At 48.6% G+C, this 12,281-nt stretch overlaps 1 protein-coding gene across 1 annotated transcript in view; it reads left to right on the forward strand.

Moving 5' to 3' along the window:
* LOC135370098 (COP9 signalosome complex subunit 7b-like) overlaps window positions 1-12,281 on the forward strand; it is a 337,544-nt gene that overhangs the window by 223,313 nt on the left and 101,950 nt on the right. The gene's annotated exons all lie outside the window — the stretch shown is intronic.

Below are 12,281 nucleotides of genomic sequence, written 5' to 3' on the forward strand. Positions count from 1 at the left end.
CACAACACCAGTCTCACAACGCCCACAGAATTTACTGTTGTTGTCTCCTTATGCTTGGTTTACCTACATAAAGTTATAGACGTTTTATGTGCCCTCTCTTGGCTATGGCTTTTGGCACAGGTCTTCTATCCTGCCTGATGGGGCAAAGAGGCAGAGAGAAGTAATTACTTGGGAAAATGAGTAGAAGTTGTTGAAAACAGTAAGTTCTAAGTATCTAGTTTCCGAATGACTGCATTCGGCATAATCAGCTGTCAGCACGGGCCCGGGCCGGGCTTGTTATTAGCTGTGTGCTACTGGCCGGGCCCGGGCCGACAGAAGGCTCCAGCACAGCGGGCGGGGCCGGGCCCGGGCCGACAAATATGTTTCCGAAAGCAGTGGCGTAGCCACGGTGGGGCTAGGGGGGGCTCGAGCCCCCCCCCTACCTGCCACGGACCGACCCACACAAATCGTGCAAATCCGAGAACATAATATGTGGGGGGGGGGGGGGGGACAGTTTGACGATCGCGAAAGTTCTTGCAATTCATGGCGTCTATCTAAGAAGCACTCTTGAATTGTTTTCAAAGTATGAGTTTTTCAAAATACTTCCAATCTCGTGACACCACATCATTGATCATGACAGCCTATACATATGTAATCGTATTGTGAACGTCTAAAACAACTATTGTCGTTCCTTTTTTTAATCCTCAATTTGCAGTGTGCACAAGTATGTGTGTGTTGTCGACACAGGATCAGCAGGGGGAGGGGGGACGAGTTTTCGTATCGAGCCCCCCCCCCCCCCCCCCTATACCTTGGAGGTCTGGCTACGCCACCGTCCGAGAGTCAGGCTCGACCGGGTCATGCAGCTAATCCAACGCCAATGGAGGACTATTGGTTCATATCACCAGGTGCTTGCGTCATTCCTGTGCATAACATTTGCAAAAACGAGCAAGGCACACTGCATTATGCGTATGATTCGACCCTGTATAACATTCTCAAAGCCACTGTACATTGCTCCTGACTCCTCACGTATTCCACAAAACACGTTCGCAGACCTTGGTGAGAAAGGTAAGGATTGGGCAGAGCCGTGTATGCCAAAGGGAGTCTGGCCATTAATGGAACATGCCTATACCTGGAGCTCCACCCACTTTTTGAGCTCTCTGGCCAATCACTAGCCAAAATACAGTTCGCTATTAACCCCAGGCTATCCAAGCTATATATTACCTGTATTAACTGGGTGCCGACATTTTCGGGAAACTTGATTGGATTAGATTGAATAGGATATTCCCTGACGACCTAGCAACATGATGGATTTTGCGTCCACTTTTAACGGCGCCATCTGGATGGCGAGGGGCACGCCGGGAAGACGCAGAATAGCAGAAGGCAGAAGTAGCAGAAGCAGAAGTGCTTGCTAGCAGAACTGATTGGCCGGCAGAACCGCTATAGTTGGAACAGACTGCCGGTATTATACGTATTTTAACTATGAAACATAACAAGACTGAACCAAGAACGGGCAAAGGTGTGTATATGAATAAAAGTATGTCATAAAATGAAAATTTTTGGCCATTTGTAGCGTTTTTCTTGCTATTTGCCTGTGATGGCTGTCGTTACTAGGCCTAACAAGGACGACGAAACATATTATTTTCATGTAAACATCGACACTGGAGCGTAATTTAAAGGTGATTTGCAAGATAATTGCAACAGAATGTACACTTACGGAATAAAATTGACGTAATTTGTGAAAAAAAAAATTGTCATGAAATCCTCGCTTCGCCGTTCCAAGCTACGCCGCCATTTTCGGGAAAATTTTGGTGTCATGGCGGCCCTCATAGAAAACAGCAGCCAATGAAAAACGCTCAATTTGATTGACAGGTCGAGCCCCATTTTTAGGCTCCTCCTAATGGCCAGACTCCCTTTGGCATACACGGCACTGGGATTGGGAGGAGTTTGCCGACAGCACCCTTACATCCACAAAAACTTGGTAGTGTAACAACGCGCTTGGCAGCGTGCGTCCGTCTCGTGTTGTTGTGGTGTTAAGCCGACAGTTCTTGTATGTTTGTGGCCGTGACCTTCTCTTCTTATAAATTTGTGTGATAAGCGCTTGAAACGCGTACGTCACGTCTGGAAATACTTGGCCGGGATCTACGCGCTGAGTCACGGGGCCGGGCTGGGCTCTATATACACTGAGCCGCATAAAAACATGAAGGTCCGGACCCGGGCCATATTTCGATGCACCCGGGCTGTGTCGGACCCGGAAAAGTCAGTCCGTGCAGGGCTCTAACAAGAGAGAACTGATGTTCTGAGGCTGGACCCTGGAGCGGTAATCCAGAAGACCGGTGGGTTGGAGTCCTACAGCTGGCTAACCTTTTCAGTGACTTTCATCTGTCATCATGGCTCTAATGGCAGGTGTTCCGCTGCGGCGTGCGGTGTCGCCCTGTACTTCAGCAAGAAGAGGTTCCGATGCCTGGTTTCTCACTTCCTTCTGCGAAAGAGAAACTGCATAGACGAGCGGACAGGATTATCTGCTTGCCCTTTAGATTTGAAGTGATAAGGTGGCGTTAGGGTATGCTTGATGTCAAGGCGACTCAAAAGTCCTGTGAAAACGGATGACGTAAACTACGGACCGTTGTTGGTGACGAGTTGAACCGGAAGTCCCTGGGCAGCGAGATATCACTGAGTGCTTCCATGGTAGCAGTAGACTCGGTCGATGTCATAAGCTTCAACTCAGGCCAATTGCTGTAGGCGTCGACTACCACGAGGTAGCTTTTCCCGTCGAAGTCCGCGAAATCGGCGTGTATCACGGCTGTGTTGGAACTTCTCACTGGTGCAGAGGAGCTGGAACCTGGTGATCCGCTGAAGCGGCACACGCCCCACATGAGCGACAAGCCAGTTCAATATCCTTGTCCCGGCCACCACATATGATCGCGCCAACATCTTCATTTCGGTCTGGCCAATATGACCACCATGTAGGAGCTTAGGACAACGTCGCACCGCTAGGAAGGAAAGACAAGTCGCATACCCCATACGATGCATCCTTTTTCTGTTGTTAGTTCCGATTACCTTGCGTGAAATGCTTGTAACTCTGGATCTCTTTCGTGAGAAGGCCAGCCTTCCATGACGTAGCGGTACACTCGGGAAAGAACTCGGACTGTTGCAGTGGCCTTGGCGATTTCTGAAGCCTTCAGAGGTATTTTCCCCGTAGCAATATAGAGGATGGCGAAAACCTCCAAAGACCCCTTGCGCTCCCCCAAAAGCATAGCCTGGTCCAGTTTCCGTCTTTTTCCCAGTGACACTCTGAAGGAGAGCGAAGAGGGCGCACCCACAAACTTGTTACCCATAGGACCTAAAATGGATTACCAGTGATAGGATTTCTTGCGAGAAAAGGTTGAGCCCAATAGCGTCCAGAACCCCTCCCCCTCGCACTCAAACGACGTCGCCCCCCCCCCCCCCCCCAAAGTACTTCGCTGGGACCACCCCTGCGTCGAAGTCGGGATCTGTTCCAATTAGGAGTCTGGAAAGACTGTCTGTATAGCCCACAATCTAGCTGTTGACTTGTACAGAATAAGTAGTGACCAAGAAGACTCAGAGCCTTTTATTTTCTGCCTTGACTGGTATTCCTTTATTTCATTCGAAAAAAGCTGTTAACGGTTTATGGCCGGTGGATAATACAAACTCCCTCCCCGAGAGATATTTGGTATACCTTTTTGGCACCGAATATTACTGCCAAGGCCTCCTTCTCAATTTGAACGTACTTCTAGGTGTCAAAGTCTTTGAAGCGTGGGCAATGGCTTTATCTTCGATGTTGACATTGTGATAGGTCAGCGCCCCAACGCCAATCGCTGATGCATCAGCCACGAGGCAATTAGTCTGACTCGAGATGAAATGAGTCAGAGAACTCGTAAAGCCTATCCGACGTTTGATCTTTTCAAAGGCATGGACACGTGGCGTTGACCATTCCTACGCTACATCTTTCCGTGGCAGTGTGTTAAGAGGTGCACACAGATCGCCGAATGCTTTGGCATACCTGCCGTGATAATGGACGAGACCAAGGAAGGCTCGAAGTTCTCCGACGTTCGACGGTTCTGGCATTTCCAGGCTGAGCGGACACTTTCTTGGGTGATGGCTTGAAACCCTCTGCCGATACCACTTGACCGAGGTATTCCACTTCGGGTTTATGAAATTCACACGTTTTTTGCTTGAGTCGGAATCCATATGTCGAAGTCTTTACCAGGGGCGGATCTAGGACTTTTCCGAGGGGGGGGGGGGGGGCGCTATGGACAAGTGCCAGGTGCATGCTGGGATTGGTCCATTGAACCCTATGTTCAAGTCTGGAATTGAGGGGGGGTCAGGACATCCGGACCCCCCCCTAAATCCGCCCCTGGTCTTTACAGTACTGCCCCCAGATGAACGAGATGTTCAGCATTTACGTGTTTACCAGGGTGTCGAACCGAAACGTTTTTCGTTCCGGTTTTCGTTCCTGTTCTATCATAAACGGTCCGGTACCGGTTCTGTTCCGGAGCAAAAAAATAACGGTTCATACCGGTTTTAACCGGTTCCGTTGGTGGTCATATTCATTCCCAGAAAAAAAAAATCAATGCTGCAAAATGTAAACCCGTTTATATGCATACATGGTATTTAATATTAATAGGCAGCTGTGAAATTGGTAGCTCCTGGTTCCTGTAGGTGACTGTCTGTTCAAATAGGCTTTCTCCTTTCTTGAAGCGCATGATACAGACGGACTTGTTTGTTGTGATGTCATACGTAAAGTACTTTCTTGCTAGATTGGTGCGGTCGCGTCCCATCCGAATGCCTGTTGCGGCTTCCTCGCCAGCAAGCACTACCGCACGAGTACGACGCAAATCGAGGAACACCTTCACTCACAAACGCGCTCGACGGTCCCGTTTTCTTTTCTTCGTGTCCTGTCCACAAAAGAGGCGCCACTTCGCACGCGCTTGCCTCGCGGATACGTACATGTATTCAACTTCGCTGCTCTGAAACAAGGGACACGTTGCGAGAGGTTACCGATAGAGAAGCCGTTTCGCAGCCCCCTTGGGTCGCACATTGGTAGAGAGTCACAACCGGTCACTTGTACCTCTAAGTCTATGTGCGCGAACGATAAAACGTTACAAAGGGAGCCTAAGGGCCAGTTTTATTCGCCTACTCGTAGTCCAAACCGGCGAAGTTTTTGCTTGGACCGAAAACCGTTAAATAAATTTTTTGGTTTCCCTCCTGAGCGAAAAAAACGTATACGGTTTCGATTCCGTTCCGGTTCGCACCAAAATAGCGTTTTTTTTTTTTTTTCGGTTTTCGGTTCCGGTTTTCGATTCGCTCCGACACCCTGGTGTTTACGGTGACATCGATATCAAAATGACACGCTGCTCCATTCAAACCAGCGGTAACCTGTTCAACTGTCTTCTGGAAAATTGCAGGAGCTGAGGAAATCCCGAAAAGCATCCTGTTGAAACGGAACAGAGCCTTATGGAGTATTTACAACCAGTACTTCCTTGGCTTACTCATCGAGTTCCAACTAGAGCCCTGCACGGGCCGACTTTTCCGGGCCCGACCCGGCCCGGGCGCATCGAAAAATGGCCCGGCCCGACCCGGGCCCGGACCTTCATATTTTTATGCGGCCCGACCCAGCCCGGCCCGGTGACCCAGTGACTAGAGCCCGGCATAGTATTTCCAGCCGCGACGTACGCGTTTCTGGCGATTATCAAACAAATTTATCAGTAAATTTATAAGGAGAGAAGACAAACATACAAGTGATGGCGGTTTAACACCATAACCGCACCAGACCAAATTAAATCCAGAACGTACGCGGGCATGGGCGTTATCGTTACACTGTCAAAATTTTGCGGAGGTAGAGGATGCTGTCGACAAACTCCTTCTCCCAGTCCATACCCCTCTCACCAAGCTTTGCCAAGTGATTGTGAAATACGTGAGGAGTGAGGAGCAGTGTAAAGTGGCTTTCAGAATGTTCTAGAGGGTCGAATCATATGCCTAATGCAGTATCCCTTGCTTGTCTTTGCAAAATATGCACAGGAATGACGCAAGCGCATGATGATATGAGCTAATGCATCTCCATTGTGTGGAATTAGCTGCGTGGCCCGGCCGGGCCTGACTCTCGGAAACATATTTGTCGGCCCGGCCCGGCCCGCGGTGGTGGCGTATTTTAACGACATGCGACATGGTAGAAAGCGCACAAAAACACGGACTAGAAGAACGGCCCGGGCCCGACCCGTCCCGCGGTGCTAGCGTATTTTGTCGGCCCGGGCTCGGCCCGGCCCGGAGCACACAGCCAATAGCAAGCCCGGCTCGGCCCGCGGGCCGGGTCGGGCCCGGGCCCGTGCAGGGCTCTAGTTCCAATTGTAACAGCAGAACGGCAACAGGGGTAGCAACGGCTGCCCACGAATCCCCGACAGCCGTTGCCATTGTGCTTTCGAGAGGCGACAGAAGGGCCTTACTAATTGTGCGGTTTCAACCCCTGGCTCTCCAGCAACGGCGCCGGGACATCACGTCTCAATCTCTAATACATTTGGTGGACCCAAATCTGTCGTTTTCTTTCCCTGCCCGCCTCCTACGCCGTTTTACCTCCCTCCTCCGTAGACTCCGGCTCAATGTTGCTTTCACCCCGCAATTCAAGTGTATGATTCGATGTTGTGACACGGGCCTCTGGTACACCTACGGTGTCGTGGCGACCGCCCAGCACATTCTTATGGAATGTTCACTCTATTGCCCGCAAAGGCGGACACTGTGTGGTGAGCTTGCACGCATCACAAGAGGCCGCTCCCCTTAGCTGCACTCATTAGCCCCTATGAAGATCCTGTGCTCTATCGTCGGGATCTTCACCTGTTCATGGACTTCCTGTCGTCCACTGGATTGCTTCAGACGCTTTAGTTCTTTCTTGTGTTTTCATCCTATCTTCATAATCTTCATATAATGTTCCACGTGCAATGGGGTAGGGTACCGCACCACCGCGGTGAAACTTCCCATATCATCGTCGTCATTTATTATTGTTGTTGTTGTTGTCCAACTGCAAGTACGCTTCTGACAGGACCAGCTTCGAGAAGTGCTTTCCTCTGTTCAGCTTTGCAAATAATTGAACCTCTGTATGCAATAACACAATGACCTCCTGTGTACGTCCGGGGAAAGTCATCTGCGGACAAGGATAACATCCCCAAGACTTCCCTACCAGGTCCTCAATTTGTTAGAAAGGTGACAAAGTGAGACTCCCCGTCATATCCTCAGGACCTCGTATAGGAGCTACCAAATGACGCGGCTAGTACAATTCTGGGAGCAAGCAGATGCCTTAGTGAATTATTTATTTTTGGAAGTCAGGGCACATTTGCAGCACCCAGTCAGCGTGTGTGTGTTTTTATATATTTTCAACCTCTGTCACGAGCTACCATTTGAGGTTTCTCATCTGTATTTGTTCAGCGTATTTCTCATCACAAACAATGAGTGTCACAGTTTAAAAAGCAAAAAAAGAGAGATATATAAAAGAGCAGTAGGCCACAAGACCACTGAACTCACTTAGAAAGGTATCAGCATTTCCTTTCCAAGACAGAACAGATATTGATTGTCTTGCGAATTCAGCAGATTCGGGAGTCCTCTTCGCAATCTCAGTCAAAACAAAGGGTGAGGTATCTAAGTTTAACTTGATTTTGCACATAACCAACAATGAATTGAGAAATTCATTAGAGTATTAAATCGCTATCAAGGTAGTGTCCGTGTTTCTTACTGCTTTGGTTTGAGGCATGCATCGTAAGTGAAGCTTGGGCAATGAAACGCTATTATTTTTTGTCTCTTCGGAAATAAAATGCTCCGTGCAACCTCCTGGCAGGGACCCTTTGCGGACACTCACGCAACAAGACCGCTGTGGAAGGTCAAGCAAACTGTATTTTACTGCACGTCAAACGCAGCACATGGACGGATTCCTTTAAAATCCGAAGCTCAGTATATTTGCACCCCTATATCTGTCTTTATTGTATATTTTTGTTTGTATTTTTTAAATCTATGCATGAGCACTCCTTCTTTGATATTTTATTGGGTAATGAGGAATAAATCGGGAACTTGATAACTGCTAGCAGGTATTAAAATGCACAACGCAGTATTAAAGTAATTTACTTCTCCTGTGCTCGTCCTCCGGTTGACGACCGCAGGATGTACGCGAATGACAGTCACTGGAAGCTCCTATGATGACAGCCTGTGGACCTCCTCCGTTCATACCATCACGGACGAGGACGTGATGACCCTTTGAGGACATCCTGAGGACCGCGTGTGTTCTTGGGAAGGGGATAAGTCGACTTATCCCCTTTGTACTATTTTTGCTGCAATGACATCTATACATGCAGTATGCACCTGTCAAAGAAAATTTAGGCTCGTATTGCAATTTATTGGCCCGCTACAAGAGGGTAAGAAACGGGAAACGCCTGTGTGTCAATGGGATGGACAATCAGATCAGGCCCATTTTCTCGGTTTGGCATTTTTCGACTTATCCCCTTATTGCATACAGAGGTTCAATTCTTCCGGGCGAGGCATCGGGTACTACGCGACGTCAAGCAAACATCTTCAACCAAGATCGTGTAATAGGAGCCAGTGTCCACTTGCACCTGAATCGGTATTCCGTCGACGATACATGTTGAGGCCTCCTGCCCTCTTTATTTATTTTTATTTATTTATTTGAAATACTACTGGCTTCCTCCTGGAAGCCTAAGTAGGAATGGGAAAAGACAATAAAACCCAACAAATGACAGAATTATACATCTATGCCAACTGCCCTGACAGCAACGACAGAACCTGAACTACAGTCTTCGCCGTGACAACCTCCTCCGGTAGGCTATTCCATTCCTCTACCGTCCTGGGAAAAAAAGATCATTTAAACGCGTGTATTCTACACTGGTATGGCTTTAAATGCAGAGCGTGGACACTACGGATAGATCTCTTTTCCTGAAACATAATTGTCCTAACAGCCAAGGCATTCGTAATTGTTTTTACAGAGCGGTACAAAGAAACTGTTCGAGCAAACTGTCTCTTCTTCGTGGGACACATACGTTCGCTATGACCTATTCGGTTGCAAGCGCTGCACCGTTCTTTGTTGAAACGACAGAACGCTTCTGCATGCGTTACCGCAGCGGAAACATCTTTCTTACGGTCGGTGACCGCCACTTCGCACTTTGCTCGCGGTGCTTAAGGTCGACGAAGCTGACGTCATCCCGTCCAACTGACGAGATTCCTGTTCGGCCCTCAGACAGCTTTCAGAAATCCTCAATGCTTTGTTGATGTCGAGGCCAGTTTCCTGGACTAAGCCTGCCCGAATACGTTGGTCCCGCAAACCAACAATGAATGCAGTGAGCAAGGAACAGGCCCGTAGGTCAGTTTCCTTTTCATGTTCACAAAATAATGTGATTGACCTAAGCATTGCAAGGAATGTCGTCGATGTCTCGTGCTCCTCCTGGTGCGCTGAGGACAACTTCGCACTTTCGAACTCCTTGAAGCGCTTCGGGGAGAAATGGTCGCCTACCTTCTTCAGGAGGTCGACGAAAGGCACGTCAGTGATCTTGTTGGGTTGGACTAACAGTGCAATATCTTGAAAGTCCTCGCTCCCAAAAGCGCAATCGGGATGTTCCTTTTGTCACACATCTTTTGACACGTCGAGGCATGCTTGAAGACGGAGATACAATCGGGAGGAGGAGGAGGAGGAGTGTCGTTGGGAGGAACCCGAGAGGTCTGCCTGCCTGATTAGGCGGCATGTTTCTCGGGAAGGGAAAGGTGGTGGAGAGGAGGAGAGGAAAGGGTGAAGTGGAAGACCGAGCGGAATCCGCTCGGGGGGAGGATAGCTGCGTCCATGGGCCGACTTCAGGGGAACTGTGCCGGCATACGCCTATTACACATCTGAGGGAAACCCAGGAAAAACCCCAGACGGCACAGCCGGCCCGCGGATTCGAACCGCGGACGTCCCAGTCTCCAAGCGCACGCGTTACCGCTGCGCCACCGAGACTTCATTCTCGGCATCGAATGGTTCTGGTCCGATGGACCTTGACCCTGTTGTCGGAGCAGAGCCCAGCTGCGGAGAAGTTCCTGGAGTCGCCGGAGGTGCCATCCCAAGGATGATGCCATTTAGGAGTCGAACTGGTATTCGCTCGACGCAGCGGGGTCCCAGAAAACAAGACAGCCTAAGTATGTACATGCGTGGCACCCAGAACGGCTTTAGTTTCCGAATGACGGCATTCGGACTTAATCACCTGTCACCTGCCCTGGCATAGCCGCGTGTCTTCAGCTTCTTCAGCTGACGCCACTACACTTATCAAACACTATGTACAATTTACTAAATTCATTCGTCATGTTTTCGCGTCATGTTTTCGCATGAAGATACATGTACATCTGTTGAAATATTTGTTGCTGTTTTGTTTTGTTTTTTGTTTTTGCATGCTTGGCTTGTTCGTCTTTTCCCTTTGTCTCTTGCCCCTCCATTGTGTAATACCCCCTTGGGGGTCCTCAACGTATGGAAATAAATAAATAAATACGCGACTTGCGCTGCTTCCATAGGCGACCAGTGGAAATGAGATTCAAACGTTCAAACCGTTAGCAATCTCGTCCGGGTTGCTGACTGGAGGTGTTCCATCATTTGCGACTGTGCGGAACTAAGATGGCTATACTAAGGGCAAATGTTCATTTGTTTGAATACTTGTGAGTATAGCTTGAAGAAAAGACACCATACATGCGATACGAAATAACACAATTTTTCGTCAAAATGAAGAGCTCACCTATGAAAAGTTAACCCCCCCCTCATCTGTTCTTTGCGTGAAGTGTACCCAAAACTTCAACAAGCTGGCATAGCATGCCTAATTTAAAAATCGCGGGCAGCCCCATTTGAATTAAATGCAGACAACAGGATGCGTTGGGCCCACCAATATGGCGGCCGGTGACCACGTTGTGGCGCGCCCTATGCGCGTTCGAGCCATACTCTGTTTGTAACCTAGCGTTTTGGGGGTGATGGTTCCTCCCCCTCCCTTGGATCCGCCAGTATGGTGCTTGCCCTTCAGTTAGAGCACTACAAGCTGCCAAATTCCGAAATAGTGTGGTGCCCACTTGTGACCTGACACAAGGCGTAGGAAGGGAATCGAAGAGAGTTGTGAGACGCTGAGGTACGAGGACGGACGCAAATTACCAGTTCTAACGAACGGTACTTACCTGAAGTTAGAGCTGGAATTATACGATGTATAGGGGTATAGGGAGACACTTACTATCAGGGTTTACAACTGCTTTTTCCTTCTTTTCGTCAGACAGATGTCAACTTTAAAGCAAAGTTTGCGCCCTAGATGGCGCTGCTCCCCCTTGTCTATTAGAGTCACTGTACCCGGTACAGTGACTCTATTGTCTATCATAGCTGTATATTAAAAGAGAGTCTGGCCATTGGGAGGAGTCACAAAAAGAGGCTCGACCTGTCAATCACAGTTTCACACCTCTGATTGGTTTGCTTTTTACCGAGGGGGTCGCCATGACACCATACTGCCACCCAAAATGGCGACCAAAACAAACACAGTGAAGCGGGGATTTCGTGACAAAAAATTTTCACAGACTAACCTGATTTTACGCTGCAAATGTACATCTTAATATAAGTTTCTCGGAAATCAGTTTGAACTTATGCTCGTCCATCGATATCTAAATGAAAATAATACGTTTTGTCGCCGCTGTTAGGCCTAGTGAACACGGCGATCACAACGAAATCATAACAAAAACGGCTCTGTGCTGTACAATCTTATATTTAATTGCTGGATTTCATGGATATAAACATTCTAGCCTCTTATATTCCAACTATTCATGTAGATTTGTTTAAAAATCATACCGACAACAGAATGTGTCGCAGCCGGTTGTTCTGCCGGCAGTGGTACAACGACGGAAGCAGACGACAATTCCCGACGTGCCTTACGCTCTCTAGGTGGCGCTCCTCAAATTTGCACCAACAATCCACTACTTTTGCAGATTGCGAGAGGTATCCATTTCAATCCCATCCAATCCACTTGCCACCCAAAATGGCGCTGCCCATGTTGGATAGGGGGGCAAATAGTGAGGATAGCCTGATTGATAGCGCCCCATATTTCAAGACTTCATTGGTCGGAAAGCTGAAAAAGTGGGTGGAGCTTCAGGTATAGGCATGACCCACTAATGGCCAGACTCCCTTTTAATATACGGCTCTGTTGTCTATATAAGCTCTGACTACCCTGCTTCTCTCGTCTTTCCGAAATCCAAGGGCAGTGCCCAAGACAACACAGGCACAATAAGAGAGGGTGTGTACGCAAACT

This window comes from Ornithodoros turicata, chromosome 10 (assembly GCF_037126465.1).
Source record: "Ornithodoros turicata isolate Travis chromosome 10, ASM3712646v1, whole genome shotgun sequence".
In the NCBI taxonomy this organism is placed as follows: domain Eukaryota; kingdom Metazoa; phylum Arthropoda; class Arachnida; order Ixodida; family Argasidae; genus Ornithodoros; species Ornithodoros turicata.